This window comes from Mandrillus leucophaeus, unplaced genomic scaffold, assembly GCF_000951045.1.
Source record: "Mandrillus leucophaeus isolate KB7577 unplaced genomic scaffold, Mleu.le_1.0 Scaffold534, whole genome shotgun sequence".
NCBI classification, from domain to species: Eukaryota; Metazoa; Chordata; class Mammalia; order Primates; family Cercopithecidae; genus Mandrillus; species Mandrillus leucophaeus.
The window spans coordinates 62,460-86,417 of NW_012105742.1; the positions used below are offsets into that span (position 1 = coordinate 62,460).

General features: G+C 46.7%; 1 protein-coding gene across 1 annotated transcript in view; it reads right to left on the reverse strand.

The window, feature by feature from the left end:
• CYSTM1 (cysteine-rich transmembrane module containing 1) overlaps positions 1–3,366 on the reverse strand; it is a 53,636-nt gene extending 50,270 nt beyond the window's left edge. Inside the window, exon 1 of the mRNA XM_011997214.1 lies at positions 3,149–3,366. The gene's annotated coding sequence lies outside the window, so the exon portion shown is untranslated. The remainder of the gene's footprint in view (positions 1–3,148) is intronic.
• Positions 3,367–23,958: the final 20,592 nt, after the last annotated feature.

Genomic DNA, 23,958 nt, shown 5'->3' on the forward strand with positions numbered 1-23,958 from the left:
AAAAAAAAAAAAAAAAACTTTTATCACATCTCAAAATATACCATTCATCCAAGAAGTAAAATATTCTGCCTTGGAGGAGCTCAAATTTCATATAAGCCTCTCATTAATTCTCCTTGGTACCTCTGTGAGGAGGTACTGACCCGCATTCAAGGTCAAAGAAAGTTTCTGTGCCAAGAAAGGAGTGCCCTGATCAAGGCCTTAGTTGACTAAAGGTGAGCTCAAAATGCTCCAGCCCATATCCCAGCCCTACCTTTCACCTCAGCCCAGTTCCCCTTAAGAAAGAGCGTTTCTGTTAAAGCCCAGCCCTGTTGTTTATTATAGCTTGTATTTAGGGAAACACACTAACATTTGTTTCCTGACAGTAAAGTCTTAAGTTCTCTACCAATGGGAAAACTTACGGGGGTGGCAGGGGTGAATGAAAGCGGAAAATTTCCAAAAACTTTTGGCCTACTTAACTGCCCTGACAGCACATAGTTATTTTGTTTGGGAAAGGAGGGGGTGGACCGTTTCTTTCCAAAGGAACCACAATTAGTTGGTCACCTCAAATATTATCAAAGAGATCTGGAAAATAGTTACTTTTCTAAATTTTTTAATGTGGTCAAGACATCTGATTTCCAGCGATTCTTAATATTACAGGCTCCTGCAAAGCCCCTTAAAAATCACTATCATAATCTCTACCACTCAGCAGGAACACAGGGAGAGAAAACTACTCTGGCCTTTTACACACTTCGGGGCTTCTTTTACAGAGAATGACTTCACTGATCTGATTGGAAGTCCCGTTTCCCCAGGTCTCACCCTGGATTTGCCCTCCTTTCAGTGCTGCACTGGTTTCTATATTTACGCACAAACCAGCTGCGGCCATCTTCCTTCACAATTTCCAAACCTGCCTTTTACTGTACAGGATCCCTGGAGGTCCAATTCTGTTTTCTGGAGTCAAAGAAATACAAAATAAATTTCACTACCTCCTAGAAAACAGACGCTGGTAAGTTTCAATATAAAATAGACAGTTCTTGAACCCAGGAGGCAAAGGTTGCAGTGAGCCGAGATCTCAACACTGCACTCCAGCCTGGGCGACAGAGCAAGACTCTGTCTCAAAAATAAACAAATAAATAAAATAAAATAGACAGCTGTGTATTTTTTTGGTCATAGCACCAATAAATTTCAGGGCTGGGAAAAATCATAAATTACCAAAGCATTCTTTTTCATATAACCAAAATATATTTTTCCTGTTGCTCATGAAATTAAGACAAAATGGCTAACAGGCAGCCTTACACTGAGAAACTCAAAGCTGGTAGGAAAGGACTAGTGATTTTTTTTTTTTTTTTTTTTTTTTTTGAGACAGAGTCTCGCTCTGTCGCCCAGGCTGGAGTGCAGTGGCGCAGTCTCGGCTCACTGCCCGCTCTGCCTCCCGGGTTCACGCCATTCTCCTGCCTCAGCCTCCTGTGTAGCTGGGACTACAGGCGCCCACCACCACGCCCGGCTTATTTTTTGTATTTTTAGTAGAGACGGGGTTTCACCGTGTTAGTCAGGATGGTATCGATCTCCTGACCTCGTGATCCGCCCGCTTTGGCCTCCCAAGGTGCTGGGATTACAGGCGTGAGCCACCGCGCCCGGCCAGGACTAGAGATCTTTGATCTACAATTAATAAATAGTATGGGACTCCTTTCAGCTCACCCAGTGCCCCATATGAATGTTTTCAATGCTGGTTCTCCTTTAATAACTTCCCCCTATTAAATCTCTTACCAGTCATTTGGGGTTTGGATTTCACCGTAGGTATAAGAGGTGTTTGTAAGACACTCTGAAACCTCTGAAGGGCAAAGTGTTGTGGACGCTATAACCTCCCTGCATACTGAGGGGGGCATAGCTCTCACCCAGTCATTAAATCCAGTCAAATGAGATACTCGAAAATGAGCTGCCCTTGGGTGGGTCCCTTCATAAGAAGGAATTCAGAAAAAAAAAAAAAAAAATCTGCTAACATGATTACCCCACAAAGTTTACATGTATCATATTGTATAAATCTATAAATATGTACAATTATTTTTTGTTAAATTTTCAAAGATCTGCCAACAACGGCTGGAGAAGGCACCTGGCTGCCTGAGCCCCTACCCTTGTCGGTTACAAGTATTTCATAAGCAGGGTTCGAGGCATCCCATCAGAGAAGAGTGTTGTCACCTTTCTGCCGGAATGTCACACCAACTTCCTCAGTGTTGCCCTCACACCAACTTCCTCAGTGTTCCCCCTACCCCAATCTAGCCAACGTTTCAATGGCTCCCCACAGCACACAGTGCCTCTCAGCTGGGCACTCAATGGTGCTTTCCTAACCCTCCCTAACCTAATTCTCCAAAGTTTTTCTCCCCCTAAAACAGCCCAGCAGACAGTCCAGTTAGTCCCCAAATCGTTTTTCCTCATGGTCTCCTTCCCCAGGGGTCCTCCCCTCCTTCTCTCCCCCCTGCAACCTCCACGGCTACCGGGAGATTAGTTCCCACCCGTCAGGACCCCGCTCAGATTTCACTTCCTCCAACAGGTCGGCTCAGATCCCAATCCACGGCTCTCAACAGCAGCCGGGATTCCTTTCCCCCGCAACGCCTTCTCTGAACACCCCGGCCTCCGAGGGCCGGCTTCGCGTCCCCTAGTTACTTCCAGTCACTAGTTACTTCCGCTCCGCTCCCACCCGCGGGACTCGCGACCGGCCCCCTGCCCCCGGCTGGCCCAGCTCGGAACACGCAGAGCCGCGCTTCAGAAATCGCAGCCCAAGGCAAGGAAATCCAGAAGCCTCCCGCGGACGTCCCCCGGGACGGGGTGTGGCAAGCCCCGCTCCGAGCCCGCCGACTCCTCGTGAGACTAGAACCGCAGCAACGCGGAGCCCCTGTGAGTCCACCGCCGGGACGCGCGGCGCGGCGACCAGGAGCCTCAGAGTAGCCGCGGGGCGCCAGGAGGGATCCAGCTGGCGGCAGCCGTTTCCCTGCCTCCCTGCCCCTCCCCAGGGGCTGCGCGAACCCCTGCCTGAAACCGGCCCGCCTGGGTGCCAGCCAGTTCTCAGGGCGCTCTCCCGGGAGCCCGGGTACGCGCACATCCCGGGACGCGCCCTGTCCGCGCCTGATCCCCGCCCTGGTCCCAGCTGGGTCGGGCCAGGTTCGCCACACCTCACCTCTCCTCTCCACGAACCGACTGGATAACGGTCGGGTCTGGACCTGAAGAGCCCGGACCAGCCCGCAGTAGACTCGCCGCACCTGTCTCGGAGCGAGTGAGGAGCAGCCCGGCGCCTGACGTCACGGCCGCCCCCAGTGCCGCGAACCGGGAGTCACCTGATCACCCTGGCAACGCGCGCGGGGCGGGGCGAGGCGAGGCGGGCGTCACAGCACGAGCCCCGCCTCCAACTGCTCAGCCCCCAAGTGCCGCCGGAAGCGCTGTGCTGCAGTCGGCGCCACCGGGACGTGAGGTTGCTCCGTGGCTTCCCAAGCGGGCCTCCCAGCTGAGATGGATACTTGGAACTCCCCCAGGCGTCCCCCTCAGGTTGGATAGGTTCTCCGAGACTCCACCCGATACCCCAACTCCGCTAGTTCAGGCGTCTGGGAGGCAAGACCAGCGTCCATGTGGGACCCTGCTCAGTGCGTGGCATGAGGGGTTGGCTGTGGGCTGCTGCCTCCTCGTGTCTTGTCCAGACCCATCTTGGTTTGGAGGCTTACTTCCCGAGCTGTACCTCAGAGGAATGGGGCTGAGGCTGATAACTGGATTGCTCTCTGGCTACTTTTCCCCATAATCCTTGCAACAAGTAGTCCTGCCAGTACTTTAGAGTGTAATGAGACTTCATTCACAATAGGAGGGGGAAGGGGGACAGAACCTTCTGTCCTGAAGGTTTCCTTCTTCTATTCCAACAGGAAGAGAAGTTACCGAAAAGCTCCCAGAGCAAGGCCTAGAACGAGCTTGCAAGTCCTACTTGCAAACAAATTTTTATTTCTTATTTTAGAAATTGATTTTCTCTCCAGATTCCTCCCCTTGCTTGCTATTAGGTTGGTGCAAAAGTAATTGTGGTTTTTGCTTTTTTTTTTTTAATGGCAAAAACAGCAATTACTTTTGCACCACTCTAATATAATGATATGCCTACAACCTTTGTTACCCTCTAGGCTTCCCAGATAGACCATCAGCTTCGAAATGAAAATTTAACATCCCCAGGAGGTCTCAGTGTGAGAGTCACTGCCTATTTCACACCTTCACTACTTGCTGACTTTCATCTCAGTTTTACTCTCCTCATCCCTGCACTGCCAAGAAGGTTTCATATATATTGAAACCTTCCCTTTCAGAGTGTAGGATCTTAGACCAAGAAATTAGTTTGTAATCAACTTCTTGTAAGTATCTTTTAGTGTCAGGCAATGGGCCATGGGCAGATTGATTGCGATGTGGTCCTTGAAGATCAAACGTGTATGGGTGGTATGTCTCACATTCAAGTACAACTTGTACTGTTTATTATGACTTAATCATTGTATTTAAGTGGCACTTTTTTATTTCCATACTTAAAAAAATAAATGTATATAAGTGGGAAAGAAGACAGCTGTGAAAGGTAGAGAAGAATCATGGCTCTAGACAGAACTGTACTAATAGGAGAGAAGAGACTGAAAATGTGAGCCCAGGTCCCAAGGAGCACAGAAGCATGGTCAGGAGGTTTGGTGGGAACAGGACAGAGGCAGCCAGGCCTGAGGTGTTGGCAGATCTGAGAAGGGCAGGGATAGAGGGTGAGGGGAGGAGTTGGGCCAGAATGAGGCTTGAGGGATTCAATGGAAGGTGAAAGTGCTGGGAAGGGAGGAGGGATTGGAAAGAAAGGAGAAGTCGGCAGTGGTTTGGGAAGGGGTTGCTGAAAGGGAAGGCAGGGTAAATAGAGACCCAGGAAAGGGTGCAAAGAGCATTAAGAGAAGGGAGGCTGAGAGTCTACAAAAGGGAGGACTGAGAGGGAGGAAGAAGCAGGTGGGAGACTCTGGGGCAGCAAACATCTCAGAAACAGGCAGTAGTTGCTGTCCTTCAGAGGCTGTTGGAGAAGAGCAGTATTGTCTGTTCACCTCTAAAGAGTGAAGGTCATCCATGCGCACCCCAAACTATCTTTGGACCATCCGAGGGCAAGAGCCACCCTTTGCAGAGAACTAATGCAGAGGGAAGAGCAGAAATAGGCATGTCCATAACTACACCCTGATAGGACTCATCAAGACAGTCAGGCTTTTTGGCTGGATGGTTTTTCAGGCCTGTGATACATGCCTCTGTGCCTCTAATCTGGGCAGGGCAAGGTGAGGATGAAGTGGAAGGTAGGGGTAATTCCCTTAGAAGGGAGGCGAGCTTCTCATGGCAGCTGGGTCATATGGAGGCTGTGCTGGGGGAGAAAAGATGCTAGGACACATTCTCAGTAAGGTGCCTGACCACTACTCCCCTTTTACTGAGTTGGTAGGGTGAGGGCATAACCATCGAAGGAAAAATAGAACATTCCTCACCCCCGCCTCCATATCCACGCTGAGGAAAGTGTTAACATGTGGGTAAAAACTCGAAGAGTGTTGCTGACAGCATTCAAGAACAGAGATGAGGCCAAGGAATGCATCTCCCATGGCTCTTTTCTATGATTTTGACCTCAGGTCCCAGGACTAAGCAGCAGGCCAGATGTAGAAGTTGCTGGAGTTTCATCAGGTTTCTTCACAACAGCAGTGTGGGTTTCCATTCCTGGAAATAAAAGAAAAATGTCAGGGTACAAGGTCCTGGCCAAGCATATTTGCTGTGAAAGTCCATTAGTCACAGAAGTTACAATGAATTTTCAGTATTTGTTCATTCAGGAGAACTGTCCAAGGACTGTGGAGGCAATGTGGAGGCAATGTGGTGCAGTGATTGGGAGCCTGTGTTCTGAGATTTATCCGTTTTGTGAACTTGGCCAAGTTACTCACCTTTTTTGAGTCTCTGCCTAATCTGTAAAATAGAGATGATAATATCTACCTCACAAGACTATCATAAACTTTAGGTGAATTCCAGGGCAAAGAAAGAGAACCCAGATTCATAATGTTTTGTAAAGGACCATTTTTTAAGCCATTGTATTTAAACCAGAGAACAAGAACACTTGTTCTCTGAACAACTGGATGAAAGAATGTTTCTTGGATGCCTAATGTACTCTCAAGACTGATGGATACAGAAGGAGTATGTGCCCTGGCTTGGTCAGGCATCCGATTTCTGATGGGAAGATAAGACAGTGTGAGACCTTGCCAGGCTGCTGTGAAATTGAATGAACTATGTCATGTCCTTCCGTGCCCGCAGTGTTCATGGAAAGAGGGGCCATGCTAGCTGCATTGGCTAAGGTGGGATACATGAAAGGAAAGGTTTGGAGCAGAGCCTTGAAAGATAGGCAGGATTGGCCAGGCACGGTGGCTCACGCCTGTAATCCCAGCACTTTGGAAGGTCGAGGCGGGTGGATCACTTGAGGTCAGGAGTTTGAGACCAGCCTAGCCAACATGGTGAAACCCCATCTCTACTAAAAGTACAAAAATTAGTTGGGCATTATGGCGCATGCCTGTAATCCCAGCTGCTCAGGAGGCTGAGGCAGAAGAATCGCTGGAACCCAGGAGGCAGAGGTTGCAGTGAGCCAAGATTGTGCCAGTGCACTCCAGCCTGGGCAACAGAGCGAGACTCCATCACAGAAAAACAAAACAAAACAAAACAAAAAAACAAAAACAAAAACAAAAAAGATAGGATTTGGAGAGGTGGTAGGTGAAGAAAACATTCTGGGTCAGGGCAGTGATCTGAGCACCTGGGGCAGGGGCTCAGTAAATGTTTACTGGCTAGATGAATGAATGAATGAATGAGCAAAGATAATGATGAAATTATCAGCATAGTGTAAGATCAGCCATGCTTTGTTGAATGAATGGATGCATGATTAAACAAAAAAAGCAAAGACAATGAAATTAGATAATAGTGGGCATAGCTGTAAGACCAGCCTAACTGAACTGTGGAAATTGGGGAGTTGTGGGAAATAAGATAGAGATGGAGCCGACTGTGGGAGAGCTTTTGAGACAGTAGATCTTCTGGGAGGATCATGGAGTCTGGATCCAGAGGGACAGGATTGCATTTGGACTCCGTCACCACATATTGACCATGTGACTTTGAGTGAGTTACTTAATCTCTCTATGCATTGGTTTCCTCATCCAAAAAATATAGGAATAAGATTGCTATCTGCTTTATAGTGTCATTTTGAAGATGAACTAAGAAACCTATGGAATGTAAGCATGGTGCCCGGCCCATTGTAAATGCCTTAAACTTAGTTTTTATTATTAGTATTAGTTTACTATTAGTATTAGTATTAAAGACTGAGCAGATGAGAATAGATTCAATATGAAAACTTAGGGAACCACTGAAGTTCCTTGAAGTGGGAAATGAGAATGGAATGCAGTGTTTGGGAAGAATCACTTGGCAGCTGTATTCAGGCTGGGTCAGAAGGCAACGGTGTAGCCCCAAAGGGTGAAGAAGGGCTGACCAGGGACTAGAAGCAGCCCCTCCTGAAAATGAGAAAGCCTGTCCACTTGCTGATACATGGCATGCACAGGCCCTCAGAAACCCTATCGAATGAAAGTCTACTGCACCAATTGAACAATATAATTGTGGAGCTCCCAGGTTCGATCGCAAATACTATCAGAATTCTTCCTCAGTCAAGTACAGAGAGATTTAAAGCATTGGAGAAGTTCACTAAGACTTGGCCTCTGGTTCATTTCAATTTATCCTCCCCCAAGTAGCTGGGACTACAAGTGCACACCACCATGCCCAGCTAATTTGTGTGTGTGTGTGTGTGGTTTGTTTTTTTTGGTTTTTTTGTTTTTTTTTTTTTTTGTAGAGACAGGTTTCACCATGTTGCCCAGGCTTGTCTTGAACTCCTGGGCTCAAGTGATTTACCCACCTCAGCCTCTCAAAGTGCTGGGATTACAGGCATGAACCACTGCACCTGGCCCTTCTGGCTCTTCTTTGTCTGATCTATGTTTTCAAATTCCAATTTGCTAGTCAGAAATTTCTCCACTGCAAGTTCTGAAGCACTATTCAAATCAGCTTAAAGAAAGAGGGAGAGATAATGTATTGGCTCATGAAGCCAAAAATTCAGGGATGAATCTGATTTTCAGGTATAGCTGGATCCAGGCATTCAAACACTGCCACCGGGATTCTCCCCTCTTTCTCTCTTTCTCAGCTCTTTTCTTTGCATGTCTTCATTCTCAGATAATCCCTCTGATGGTGTCAGAATTTCATTCTCACCATGCAAAGTCTCAGCAGACAAAAGGCTTTCTCTTTCCTAATAATACTAAGAAAAGCTCTAGAATGGAGCTTAGTTTTTATTTTTTAAATTTTTATTTATTTATTTATTTATTTGAGACAGAGTCACGTTCTGTAACCCAGGCTGGAGTGCAGTGGCATGATATTGGTTCGCTGCAACCTCTGCCTCCCGGGTTCAAGCAATTCTCCTGCCTCAGTCTCCCAAGTAGCTGGGATTACAGGTGTACGCCAGCACGCCCGGCTAATTTTTTTGTATTTTTAGTAAAGACAGGGTTTCACCATGTTAGCCAGGCTAGACTTGAACTCCTGACCTCAAGTGATCCACCTGCCTTGGCCTCCCAAAGTGGTGGGATTACAGGTGTGAGTCACCTCTTGAATGTGTGGCGTTTCTCTTGAATGTGTGGCCGTGGCCAGGGGATGTAACACTTTGGCTGGTTCCATGTTCTCTTCTGGAGCTGGGGGTGAACTCAGCCTCCTCCAAATCCCACAGGTGAAAGTGTGGAAGAACGGCTTCCCAAGGAAAATTCAAGCTTAGTTACCAGAAGTAGGAGGAATGGATGCTGAGCAAACAAAAAACACAACTGACCCCTACAGGCCACCAATACTGAAACCACAAGCCTCCTGAAAACTCCTGAAAGCTCCTCCTATTGAAAGGTTCTGTAATATAATACTCCAATAGGCTTGAATTCACTTGGAAATCAACTTACCTTCTCTTGTATTTCCAGAAAAGTTGTATCTAATGAGAAGCAAATTCTGGCACTCAGAGGTTGAGCCATGTTGACATCATCATATAGAAGCTGCCATTGGTTTTACCTAAATGCAGTCTCCTTTCTGGAAGTACTACTTCTGAGGAAACGGCGTCAGGGAGCACTTAATGCTTTAAATGTGTTTGTACAGCAACTTGCGTTCTCAAGAGGTATCACATAAATGCATGTGTTTTTAATTTTGATTTGAAGCACTGATTCCTGAAGTAGCCTGGCCTTCTGATAGTGATCTTAGAAAATCAACCTAGAAGAAGAATACGTTTTTCTCCCAGGCTGCGACTCAAATGACTATGGCAATGAAGTTCTGTCAACTATGAAGCATCCTCCTGCTTTTTAATTTTTTCAGTTATTAGGAAAATAAATTCAACACATATAAATTAGAAATAATCAGTTTATAAGTCTATTTGCATTTATAGTTTTAAAATGGACCGATGACTTAGCACATGACATAAGAAGAGTAAGAAGTCAGGGAAATATTAAATCCACATATTCATTCAACACATTTACTGAGGGCCTATGGCCTACCATGTGCCAGGGACTGCACTAGGCCCTGGGGATGTAGAAATAAGCAAAACAGATTTTTAAAAATCCTTTTGTATATGAAGCTTACAGTCTAGTAGGTGTGTCCATTTATATACAGTCTTCAAGTCTCTGTGTCATTGACAAGAACTAGTACTACATACCAGGAAGCATGCATGGCGAATCCTCAGATTCTTCTATGCTAGGCATTCTGCCAGTGCTCTGCATCCATCATCTCATTATTCTCTTCTTCCTAAGAGATGTAGACACCTGCTCAAGCAGCCACAGGAAATGAGTGGTAGGGTCAAGACTGGAGCACCTATATCTATATCTGCTTTTTAGTTCATATCTTCTCTTGGGGTGTGGATGCGGGGGATGGTGGAAAGTGGTAGGGACTGTGGCATATCAGATAACACGCTCTGTGCAAAGGGAGCACTACTCATTCAGATCCAGCCACTTGACACTCAGGAATGTAACTCAATGTGGCCAAGTTTTCTGATTTTTCAAGAGAAGCCAGCAAACAGGATTTTGACATGAAAACCAATTTCAAAATACTGTGAAAGCCAAACCAAATTTGTCTGGGCACAACTCAGGCCACAGATCTGCCCCTCTGTTAGAGATCATGCTGTGACCAGGAGGGTGCCTGGGGAGGTAGGATTCCAGATAGCAACCTTGAAACTAGCTGGCCAGCCGGGCACAGTGGGTCATGCCTGTAATCCTAGCACTTTGGGAGGCCAAAGCAGTGGATCATTTGAGGTCAGGAGTTCAAGACCAGCCTGGGCAACATGGTGAAACCCCGTCTCTACTGAAAATACAAAAAATTAGCTGGACATGGTGCACAACTGTAATGCCAGCTATTCAGGAGGCTGAGGCAGGAGAATCACTTGAACCTGGGAGGTGGAGGCTGTGGTGGGCCAAGATCATGCCGCTGCACTCCAGCCTGGGCAACTCTCTCAAAAAACAAGCAAACAACAACAAAAAACAACAAAAAAACCCCAGAAACTAAATGTGGGTAGAAAACTGCAAATACATCTGTGGTACTTACACAAAGTGTTTCTCAGGTTGATTTTCAAAGACTAAGGTAGAAAAATGGGGCCCTTATTTACCAAAAAAGCAAAGTCCTTTAATGAAAGCTACCAGGGAGGCAGCAGCTGGGGCACTCCAACCCCCAGCCATGGAGGAGGTCGGCATGGAACCATCTGATGCTGGACTGACAGGCCATGCTTCTCTGAAAAGGAAAATTTAACTTCAGGGCAGGCTTCATGTTACATCTGAGGCCCTAATAATGATCATTATGCTGTCAGCACACAAGACATGGTTCAAAATAATTCTCCTCCTTAAAGTCACATCCTGTGTGCTTTCTGGTCCTTCCTGGCCGCCTCCACCCTGTGGCCTCCCACACTCACCAAAACTTTCCTTTTCCCCACTCATTTGCCGAGGAACTGTGGCCACCAGACAACATATGGAGGTCTCATCACCGGGGTGGTCTGTAACTGGAAAGGAGTTGGTCATCTGGTGTTGGCAGCTTCTCTTCCTGTCGTGGCCTTTGGAAGGAAAGAGGGAGGAACATAGAATAGCATCCATGTTTAAAAAACATTTGCGCCATCAACAGACTGAAACTCTACAAGACAATAGTCTTACTTTAAAAGTGTAAAGGAATTCCCACCCTCTTGGTCTTAGCAAGATCAGAAAACCTCTGTTTACTACAAGAATTGTTTCAGAAAGGGAAGTGAAATCTGGCACATGAAAAATCCCATTTCTATCCACTCTCAAGATAGTAACTTTGTAGCCATATGCCATGTGTATTTCATCATAGCAAAACAGTACTGTAGTGCACTGGGGACAGATTTGCTGCCACTGCTGCTGCTGCTGCTGCTGCCACCACCTCCACCACCTCCTTCTGTTGCTTGGATAAAGCTGAGGCATGTGGCACTGTTGTGAGATTCTTAGAGATCCAAGCAAGTACTCCTGGCTAGGACCCTACAATTCAGTTTGCACCATGAGGCTCTAAATCTCAGCCTCTCTAGGTCCTGATACTGTATCTTTGGAAGACACACACAGGAAGGAGTAAGATACCTTCTGAAAAAGATAGGACAAAGAAAGCTTATACTCCCCCTCTCCCCTCCTGTTGCTTGGAAGATCATTTAAGATTAAGAGATGAAGTGACTTTTCCCACCGAAGGGGACACAGGGCAATGCTATGATTCGGAGTGTCCGGAGGCCTATGTTCCAGCCATGGTTCCCCTATGTCCTCACCTTGGGACCTAGCACTACATACTCAACCTTTTTGAGTCTCAGTTTCCCCATCTATAAAATGGGAATAATAATAGGACCCACCACATAGAGCTGTTGTGAGGGTTAATTAGGTGAGATGCTGAATGGTAAGAGAGGCTTCCTTTGCACAGAGCTTGTTCTCTAGTTTACTGCAGCCCTCAGTAATCCCCTTCCTGCCTCCCTGTCTGCACCCTAGGAGAAGGTACAGTTATGTTCTTCTGTGGCAATCTATGTTCCGGTCGTGGCCCCATCTCTTATTTCTGTGGCTCCTTGGACTGGTGATCAGGAGTCATTTTTCTGCATGATGACCAGGGCCACTCTATCGCAATTCTTTAGCTGCAGCAATGGAGACACACACTACCTTTGCTCCCATTGCATCCAGGTCCTAATTTTAGATGCTACCTTTGATTCTCTGAGCTGCTTCAGTTCAGATGAGTGTGTGCTTGTCCTGCCCCCACCCCTCCCCAGCCACACTGGCAGCCTGGTAGGTATGGAGTCCACCTGCATCAGAGTGGAGAGTGTCACTTTTTATTATGCAGATTCCTGGGCTTCATCCTAGACCCACTGCTTTTGAATCCTTGGGAGCCAGGGCCTAGGAGCCTTCAGGTGTGACAAGCCCTCCAAGGGAGCAGATGCACATGAAAGTTAGTATTTATGGCCCTCTGGGGCCTCAAGCTCAGAGAACTTTGCCTCAACCAGGAGAGTCCCAGTCACCGCTTGGCAGATTTTGGCTCTACTCCCTGCCCCGTCTGCCCCTGCTCAGTCCCAGGCCCAGTCCCCCATTGTCTCACACTAGAACCAGTGGCCTTGCTCTCTGCCTGCCAATCTGGAGGTCTTGATCTGAAGTGTCAACCTGGCCCTGATACTTCCTGACTATAAATTCTGCAGGGGTTTCCCATTCCCTACAGGATCAAGTCTGACAAAGCATTCAAAGCCTCTCTCTTCAGCCTCAGATCTGCCACTCGCTCTCCTAGTTGAGAAAACTCCAACTAGGCTTATATTATGCTGAGGTCTCTGTTCCCTGAGGCTACATGTCTCTGGGCTTCTGTAGGCACAGTACCCTCCACCAGGATGACCTTTCTCCTCTTCTACTACTCTTCCAGTTTCAGCCGAAATGTCACCTCCTCTGGGAAGCCTTCTCAGATGTCCCTAGGTAAAACCGCCTACTACTTCTCTTTCCCTGTACACTCCCCAAATGTATCACCCATGACCCTGAATTGCCTTTATTTGCTTATGTGTTTCTGCCCCACGAAACTATGAGGGATTTGCATTTTATTCATATCAAATTCCAAAACTTTATCAGGGCTGATAAGGCTCGGCATGATCTGGCTCCCATCCACCTCTCCACCCTGTCTCCCACCATTCTCTCCCCACCCACTTCACCCAGTCACTGTGGCCTGCTGACTGTTCCCAAGCTCACCAAGCTCTTTCCTGATCCTGGTCCTTTGTTCCTGTAGTGCTGTTTGCCTGTATTGCTCCCCGTCAATCTTGCCATAGCTGGCTCCCTCTTGACATCCAGATCTTGCTCAAATGTCACCTTTTCAAGGCCAGCCAATCAAAATAGTTTTGTTTGTTCTAGAACTTCATTTAAATGTAATAATATGCTATGTATGCTTCCATCTGGCATCTTTCACTCAGTATAAAGTTTTCAAGTTTTATTCACGTTGTAGCACTTATCACTACTTTGTTCCTTTTTATTACTGAGTAGTAAGCCATTGTATGAATATACCACAATTTACCTGTTCACCTGTTGATGGATACTTGGGCTATTTCCAGTTTTTGGCTATTATGAATAAAGCTGCTCTGACATTTTCATGTACTAATCTTTGTGCAGACATACATTTTTATTTCCTTTGGATAAATACTTGTCTTAGTCCATTTGGTGTTGTAACAGAATACGTGAGATGGATAATTTATAAAGAGGTGCAGCTTACAGTTCTGCAGACAGGGAAGTTCAGGTGGCAGCAGCATTTGCTTGGCTTCTGGCGAGGGTTTTTGTGCTGGGTCAAAACATGGCAGAAAAGGTTAAAGGGGAAGCAGACATATGCAAAGAGAGATCAAACAGGAGGAGAAACCTTGCTTTATTAAAACCCCTTGCTTAGGAACTAATACATTCCTTGATACATTTCTTGAGAATTGATCCAGTCTCTTGAGAACAACAACAAAAACAACACTCTACTAGGACAACAGTACCAACCTATTCATAAAGGATTCACCCCTATGATCCAAGTACCTCCCACTAGGCCCTACCTCCCCAGTGGACAGAACTGGCAAGCAAACTTCAGCATGAGTTTTGACACAGACAAATCACATCCAAACCATACCTACAATGCAGATTGCTGGGCATTGGTAAGTGTATGTTTAACTTTATAAGACACCATCAAACTTTTTTCCAAGTGATTGTTCCAGTTCACACTCCTGCCAGCAATATATGAGAGTTCCAGTTGTTTCACTTCGTCATCAACACTTGTTATTACCAATCTCTTAAAGTTTAGCCATTCTAATGAGTGTATGATGTTATCTCATTGTGATTTTAATTTACATTTCCCTAATGGCTAATGATGTTGAGCAACTTTTCATGTGTGTTTATTGGATGTTTGTATATCTTCTTTTTGAGGTATTTGTTAAATTTTTTTGCCTATATTTTATTTTGGTTGGGGTCTTATTATTGAGTTGTAAGATTTCTTTATATGTTCCAAATAGAAATCTTTTGTCAAAAATATGTATTACAAAACTTCTCCTAGTGTATGACTTACCTATTTATCTTTTTAATGCTGTCTTTTTCCCCCTTTTATAGTAAGTTCTTTCTATGATCTCTGCCTACCCCACGGTCATGAATAATTTCTTCTTTCTTTCTTTTTTTTTTGAGACGGAGTTTTGCTCTTATTGCCCAGGCTAGAGTGCAGTGGCGCAATCTCAGCTCACGGCAACCTCTGCCTTCCAGTTTCAAATGATTCTCCTGCCTCAGCCTCCCAAGTCGCTGGGATTACAGGTGCCTGCCACCATGCCCAGCTAATTATTTTTGTATTTTTAGTAGAGACGGGGTTTCACCATGTTGGCCAGGCTGGTCTCAAACTGCTGACCTCATGATCCACCCACCTCGGCCTCCCAAAGTGCTGGGATTACAGGTGCCACCGCGCCTGGCAGAATTTCTTCTTTCTTCCAGAAGTTTTATAGTTTTTGTTTTTTTAAAATAGTACTTTGATTTATTTTGAGTATGGTATGAAGTAAGGATTGAGATGCATTGCATTCCATATGGATATTCAATTATTCCAACACCATTTGTTGAAAAGTCCATCTCTTTACCTGTAGTTATTTAAATTTTGTTTTATTTGTATTGGTCCCTCCTACTAGTCTATAAGTTTCATATATTGTTCTAATGTAACCTGGGCTCTTCTGTATCCCTACCTCCTTATAGGTAGAGAAAGTAGAGAAAGAGCATGCTTGCAAGTTAGTTCAGGACATGATCCCAGGGAGCAGGAATAGGGAACTGGGGAGAATGAAGTAGGAACAAGGGAAAGCCATGGTGTGTTACAGAGCTGGTCACCACTGTGGGCAGCTGGGGCTTGACCCAGCTGGGATGTGATGAGGAGCAGCGTAGAGTGCACTTCCTAGTTATCCACTGAGTGTCAGAGAAGAAATCACATAGCCACCAACCCCAGCCGCCAAAGGCCCAGGGTTACCCCCAAGGGGTTAACGTCCTCAGACATCCAGTTTGCAGTACTGGAGTCCAGAGAGAAGCCCTGGCAGAAGGCAAGAGCAGAGCTGTGTGGAGCAGCTGAGCCTCGGTGCTTTCACCTACTCCAAGCTGGTTGCCACAGTGATAGCCGAATAAAGGGTGGGCCAAAAGGACGACAGGAGGGTCACAAGAGGTTTCCCATACACATTCATTCCACAAATATTTATTATTGCCTCCTGTATGCCAAGCACTGTGTTAAGCACTGGAGATAGTCATCAAAAAGCCAAGCCCTATCCTTCTAGGGAGACAGGCAGGACGCAAGTCAACAATTGATACAATATCATATCAAGGAGAGATAAGTGCTGTGAAAAAAATAAAACAGGATAAGGGGACTGAGGGTGAGCGCAGGGATGGGGGCTCATTTTGACCACCAGGGAAGACCTCTGAGGAGTTGACATTAGACAGAATGAAATGAGGAACTGAGCCATGTGGATACCCAGGGCAAGAATATTCCAGGTGGAGGGAACCGCAGGAGAAAGGCTTGAGGGAGGAACAAGCTTAGGGCATTAGAGAAACATGGAAGTCACTGTGGCTGGAGCGGAGTGAGGGGCAGAGGCATAAGAGATCAGGAGAGGCAGCCTGGCAGGCCCTCTGAGTTTGAATTTTATTCTGAGTGTAATGGGAAGCCACTCAAAGTATCTAAGAAAGGTTATAGGCCGGGCACAGTGGCTCATGCCTGTAGTCCCAGCACTTTGGAAGGCTGAGGTGGGCAATTTGCTTGAGCTCAGGAGGTTGAGACACACCTGGGCAGCATGGTGAAACCCCATCTGTAAAAAAATACAACAACCCCAAAACCCCAAAATTAGCTGGGTGTGGCAGTGTGCACCTGTAGTCCCAGCTACTTGTGAGGCTGAGAGGCTGAGGCGGGAGGATTCCTTGAGCCCAGGAGGTTGAGGCTGCAGTGAGCTGTGATCACACCACTGCACTCTGGCCTGGGCAACAGAGCAAAACCCTGTCTCAAAAAAAAAAAAAAAAAAAAAAAGGTTTATGACCTGGTCTTATTTATGTTTTAAAAGTCATGTGGGTGAGACTGGCCTGGCCAACATGGTAAACCCAGTCTACTTAAAATGCAAAAATTAGCCAGGCATGGTGGTGCACACCTGTAGTCCCAGCTATTTAAGAGGCTGAGGCAGGAGAATCGCTTGAACCCAGGAGGTGGAGGTTGCAGTGAGCCAAGATTGCGCCACTGCACTCCAGCCTGTGCGACAGAGTGAATCTCTGCCAAAAAAAAAAAAAAATTACGTGGGGGTACCATTACACACCTATGGGGGGCAAGGGAAAATCCTAAACACAAAAACAAAAGAAGTGGGAATATCCAGTGCTGGCAGGGATGCAGAGAAACTGCAGCTCTCACACTGCTAGTGGCAATGCAAAATTTGTACAGTCAGTCTGCAAGAGTTTGGCTGTTTCACATAAATATGCCCTCACCACATAACCCAGCAATCCCACTTGTAGGTATTTTCCCACAGCGAAATGATACTTCTGTTCACACAAAAACCTGTACACAAATGTTTATAGTGACTTTTTAATTGTCCAACAACTGGAAACAATTCCAATGTCTTTCAACCGGTAAATGCATACACGTATAAACTGTGGTACAGCCATATAAAAAGGAATGAACTATTGGTAATGTGTGCAACAACTTCAAGGAACCTTGAGGGTGTTATGCTTGGTGGAAAAATTCAATATAAAAATGTTAGATACAGACCGAGGCGGGCGGATCACAAGGTCAGGAGATTGAGACCATCCTGGCCAACATAGTGAAACCCCGTCTCTACTACAAATACAAAAAATAGCTGGGCATGGTGGTGCGCACCTGTAATCCCAGCTACTCGAGAGGCTGAGGCAGGAGAATCGCTTGAACCCGGGAGGTGGAGGTTGCAGTGAGCCAAGATCGTGCCACTGCACTCCAGCCTGGTGACAGAGCAAGACTCCGTCTCAAAAAAAAAGAAAAGAAGAAGCAAAAAAGGAAAAAATGTTAGATAACTATGTGACTTCCTGTATATAACGATCTCAAAATGACAAAACGACAGAGATGGAGAACACCTTCATGGTTGCCAGGGCATAGAAAGAGGGACAAGGAGGAATGAAGTGGGAGTGGATATGAATGCAAAGAAAGTGTCACTAGTGAGTTCTGTGGCGATGTAACAGCTATCTTGGTTGTGGGTGGTAGTTACATGAATCTGCACATGGGATTAAAGAGCACAGATATATACACACACGTATAAATGAATGCAGGTGAAAACGAAATAATGTCTGTAGTCTAGTTGATAGTAATGTACCAACAATGTCAATTTCCTGGTTTTGATATTGTACTGAAGCTATATATTAGGTTGGTGCAAAAGTAATTGCGGTTTTTACCATTACCTTCAATGGCAAAAACTAAAATTACTTTTAAGTAATAAGATGTCACCACTGGGGGACACTGGAAGAAGGGTATAGAGACTATTATTTTTGTAACTTCCTATGAATCTATAATTATTTCAAAATCAAAAGTTTAGAAATACAACTAACGGATAAAAAACTATTAAAGGGTTTTTTTTTTTAACTGTGATAGTTTGCAAATGGATGAGCATTAGATGACATTTGGGAATTATTGTCAATTTTCTTAGGTGTGATAATATATGCTTATAACATGTCCATACATTCTTAGGTGGTATATGTTAAAGTTTTAGAGGTAAAGTATCAAAGTGTCTACAACTTACCTGCAAATTGTTCAGCAAATATATGCCTATGTATATACATAATTTTAAAATTTGGTAAAACACAGACAATACAGAGGGACCAGCAACAGCTCCAGGAAGTGGCATCTGGATGCTTCCACAGAGGCCCAGGTAAAGTCATCTACCTTTCTTCTGAGACTTATAAATCAAAACCAAACTTTCTTCCCCATAGTGGAAAGACTAGCTCCTTTTGTTTCTTTTTGAAAAAAGAGAGATGTTGGTAATTTCCTTTGCAAACTTAAAATGCTAAATAAACATGATGCTTTGTTTTACAATATAATAATAACTACTATTTATTAGGGGCTTTCTCAACGCCAGGTCCCTTTTCAGGCTCTATGCCATCCTTATAGCAATTGAATGCAGTAGCTGTTTTTAGTAGCCCCATTGTACAGGTGAGGAAGCTGAGGCTCAGAAAGGTGGGATGACTTGCCCTTGGCTGCACCCTAGGGTGCTCTGATGCTTACCTGCTCAACTGGAGGCCTCTTTCAGAGTCCTCCTCCTCCCCTTCAGCCACTAGCTCTACCCCTACCTAGGGACAGCCTTTATGTAGAGTCACTGTGGGTCCAGCAGCACCATTCAGGCCACGGACATCTTTCTCTGGCTGAGAATGGGAAGGTTCTCTCTCTCTGCAGTGGGGTGAGTGGTTGCATCTAGGTCAAATATGGGAGGGAAAGGAAGGGGATGGAGTGAGGGACCTGGAAGGAAGGGGGAGAACATGTAGGAAACACCAGATGCTCTTTATAGCTTCTTCAAAAAACAAAGGCATTAGGGAACACAGGTTTTTAACAGTCTGTTAGGAGGAAGGAGGGAGAAGGGGCAGTAGAGGTTGTGAAGGACGTCTATTCAGACCTCAGAATTAGGTCTGGGGCCCAGTGATAATGACAATAAAGATGGTGATGATGACAACAATAATAGCAGACACTGAGTGCCAAGTGCAGTGCTAAACACAGCACACTAATTATCTCAGGCAACCTTCTCAGGAACTCTACAGTTTACTATCTCTGTCATCCCAATTTTCAGATTTGAAAACTGAGACCCACAAAGTAACACCAAATTATACATTTTCTTTTTTTTTTTTTTTTTTTTTTTGAGACAGAGTTGCGCTCTCGTTGCCCAGATTGGAGTGCAATGGCGCAATCTCGGCTCACTGTAACCTCCACCTCCTGGGTTCAAGTGATTCTCTTGCTTCAGCCTCCCAAGTAGCTGGGATTACAGGCATGCACCACCATACTCAGCTAATATTGTATTTTTAGTAGAGATGGGGTTTCTCCGTGTTGGTCAGGCTAGTCTTGAACTCCCGACCTCAGGTGATCCGCCTGCCTCAGCCTCCCAAAGTGCTGGGATTATAGGTGTGAGCTTATACATTTTCATATGTACACACTCGAATACAAATACATTGAATGAGGTCAGTGTACACATTGACACTAACTATACAGCAACACAAACTAACAACAGTAGGTACCTGAGGAAGGGTGAGTGTAGTCAAGGTGGGGAGCTTCAGCTTTTCATTGTATTGTGCAATTTTTTTTTACAGTGGGAATGTGTAACCATGCCTGTGACATTTCTTTTAAAAAGTGGGTGATGCTGAAGACTGTGTCCAAGGATCCCAGAACTAATTTGGGGCCACACCTCACACACTGAAGATCCCAGGCCTTGACTACCAGGCTGCACAGCCTTTCAAAGGGAGACCCGTGCCTGCCGCACTTTTTTTTTTTTTTTTTTTTTGAGACGGAGTCTTGCACTGTTGCCCAGGCTGGAGTGCAGTGGCGCGATCTCAGCTCACTGCACGCTCCACCTCCTGGGTTCACGCCATTCTCCTGCCTCAGCCTCCCGAGTAGCTGGGACTACAGGCGCCCACCACCGCGCCCGGCTAGTTTTTTGTACTTTTAGTAGAGACGGGGTTTCACCGTGTTAGCCAGGATGGCCTCGATCTCCTGACCTCGTGACCCGCCTGCTTCGGCCTTCCAAAGTGCTGGGATTACAAGGCGTGAGTCACCGCGCCGGGCTTTTTTTTTTTTTTTTTTTTGAGACGGAGTCTCGCCTGTCGCCCAAGCTGGAGTGCAGCGGCGCGATCTCAGCTCACTGCAGCCTCCGCCTCCCGGGTTCAAGCTATTCTCTTGCCTCAGCCTCCCGAGTAGCTGGGATTACAGGCATGCGCCACCACACCCGGGTTGTTTTGTTTTGTTTTGAGACGGAGTCTCGCTCTGTCGCCCAGGCTGGAGTGGCGCGATGTCGGCTCACTGCAACCTCTGCCTCCAGGGTTCAAGCGATTCTCTTGCCTCAGCCTCCCAAGTAGCTGGGATTACAGGCACGCGCCACCATGCCCGGCTAATTTGTTTTTTTCTTTTTTTTAGTAGAGACGGGGTTTCACCATGTTGGCCAGTCCTGTCTCCAACTCCTGGCCTCAAGTGATTCGCCCGCCTCGGCCTCCCAAAGTGCTGGGATTACAGGCGTGAGCCCCCGCGCCCGGCCTGCCCCCACACTTGGATTGTAGAGAGAAAGGAGGAAACGACTTCTGAGAAGCATCGGCCCCTTGTCCCATCCCCGTTCCCCGGGTCTCCTGGGGGACTGGGACAGTCGGGCGTCCCGGCCTTGGGGAGCCCAAGGCCGAGTGTCCAGCCCCGGGGCCCGCCCACTGTCACGGAGCGGACTCCCGTCCAATCAGACCTGGGGGATGCTACTCCGGAGATGAGGGTGGCAGGAAATCAAGGTCAAGGTCCCGGACACAATGGGGCCATTGTCGTTCTCCAGTCAGTTGACTTTCAAGCAGCAGTTCCCCATCCACCCTTCACTCCTTCTCCCACTCCCGCTCCCTGCCAGGAAGTCACCCAAACCTCCTTATTAGACTCTGCCTGAAGGAAGCCGCTTTCTGGATCCTACGCGGGAGGCTGGGCCGCTGCGGCATCGTCTATTATATCCACCAGGTGGCGACAGAACACCACATTTCTGAGTGCGGAGGGAGGCCCGGGGCTGGCGGCTCAATCACTAATCAGGGCGTGGGGAACCCTGCCCTTCCTGTTTTATCCAAGAGAAACAAAAAAACCAAGTCAGATTATACTTTCCCTCACCCTTTACTCTGAGGTCACAAGAATCTGGAATCTTAGGGACTCTTCCCTTAGCAAACGGCAAAATGGCTGTGGACTGTAACCCTATTTATTTTTCTTGAGTTGCGGGGGGAAACCAAGGGGAAACCTGTTTACTCCGGAAGTCACAGCAGGTGGAACCCTTACTGCCTCTCTAGCCTGGATTAATCAATTGGCTGATTGATCGGTTGTGTTAGTGTATAAACATCACGTCTGAAAGGACTTCCCTGGTCCCCCAGTCTAAATTATGCCTTCCCTGTGCTTCCTCAGAGCCGGCTTTAGTTTTCCTTCTTTGCATGTATCTGTCTGTAACTGGACACATTTATTTGATTATTTTCCACTAGCATATACCCTGCGAGAGCAGGGACTGAGTCTAGTTTTGTTGCATTAACTTGTCCTTAGTGCCTAGCAGAGTATCTGGCACATAGTAGGTATTCAGTAAGTATCTGTCAACATAATAAATGAATGAGTGCCCTATTGAGCAATGGAGGTGGAGGTGGGCTTCTGGTCCCTGAGAATTCAGCATGTGTGAATTCAGGTAGGACCACTTAGCAGGCTGCACCTAGCCCAGACTATCACATTAGAGAGGCAAGCTCCAGAGGCAGAAAAGCTTTGGGGTTAAGATATCTGGTCTGGGCTCTGGCCACCTGGCTTCACGATCTTATTGTCCCCTCATGTGCTGGGCAACTTTGCACACATCAACCTTTCCGAACTTGTCTCCTCATCTGCAAAATGGGGATAAACATGGCATTTATCTTCTAAGGCCACTGTGAGGGTTCTGAGAGAGAATTCATGGAAGATGCTTAGCCCAGGGCTGGGGACCCAGTAAGCACTCTGGGAATATTCGTCATTATTATTATTACTATTATTGCTGCTGCTACTACTACTGCTGCTGCTGCTGTTGGAGAAAGAACCTTCACTGAGGCTGTAGCCCAAGTGCTCCAGGCAGGTGCCAGCTGAGGCGAGGGGTCTGGGGCTGAGAGGATATTTCATTGGTACCTGCCCCTTGGCAGTTCTCCGGGTTTGATTTCTCTTATGAACTGGTCCAGGAAGCTGAGGCTGGTAGGGCCTGTTCCTCTCTACTGGTGGCAGAGGTCAGATCTGTCTCTGCTGCAATCACTGCTGGGGGGACATCCTCTCAGCCTTCCTGGGACACTGTGGGTCCAGGCAAGCCCATTAGTTCATTCCTTTGCTTAACACACATGGTGCTTTACCAGGTCCTGGGGATGGTGGTGAACAGAGTCATCTTGTCCCTGTTCACAAGAAGCACATGGGGTTGGGGCACAGGGGGAGATGTTGATCAAAGCAACCATGGGGGAAAAGTGTATTTTTTTTAACTGTGATAGGGGACAGGGCCTGGTCTAGGACATTCCCTGAGGAAGTGACTTCTGGACTGGGAGCTGAAGGAGGAAGAAGAGGAGCTATCCAAGAAAATCTCTCCCTTAAAGCAACCACCCCCTGGGGAATGCTGTGATGACCCAATGGGTCCTCAGGCTCTTCCTGGCCCAAGCAAGTGGTCAGATGGGAGAAGATTAAAAACAAACACACCCCAAGTACACAGGCTCCTCCTGGGGTCTACTGCCCCTACTCGAGTTACCTGGACACATATCCATAGAATGTCAAGTCCCAGCTCCAACCCTGGCCCCAGCCCTGGGGGAAGAGGAAGTCTTAGGGAGGTGGCCAGGAGAAGTTGCCATGGGTTCAAAAAGACCTGGGATGAAGGGATCCTGGGATGACTCCCTGGGGTCAGCATTCTGGGTGGGATAGGGTGCAAACCCGTGGTTCTGGGTGACCAGACGCACCAGCCACCAGCACATCAGGGGAGCTGAGAGCATAAGCTATGTTATCTGGGTCCTGGGCACTTATCCCAGCTCTAAAGCTTGACAGCTTTGGCAAAATACTTCACCTAAGCCTCAGTTTTCTTGCCTATAAAATGGGAGCAATAATCATAACACCAACCTCATCGAGTGTTTGGGGGAACTTAGTGAGATAATACATGAAACATCCTGGCACATAATGGGCACTTGACAAACATTAGTTTTATTATATATTCTTTCTTTCTTTCTTTGAGATGGAGTTTTGCTCTTGTTGCCCAGGCTGGAGTGCAATGGCGTGATCTTGGCTCACCGCAACCACCGCCTCCTGGGTTCAAGCAATTATCCTGCCTCAGCCTCCTGAGTAGCTGGGATTACAGGCATGTGCCCCCATGCCCAGCTAATTTTGTATTTTTAGTAGAGATGGGGTTTCTCCATGTTGCTGGTCTCGAACTTCTGACCTCAGGTGATCTGCCCGCCTCAGCCTCCCAAAGTGCTGGGATTACAGGCGTGAGCTACCGCGCCTGGCGTGGTATATATTCTTTTATATAGGCCTTTATCTTTTATAGCTCCTTTTTCACAGGATTCTGTCAGTTTGGAGATAAGGAACCTGAGACCCAGAGAAGCGAACTAACTTGCTTAGGGTCCCACAGTTAAAAAGCAGAGGAGTTGGGATTTGAAGCCAAGTTTCTTTGACTCCAAAGCCTGTGTTCCTAGGAGGTAAGAGAGGGAACAGATCAGTGGCTGCCTGGGAAGAAGCTCGGGTCCT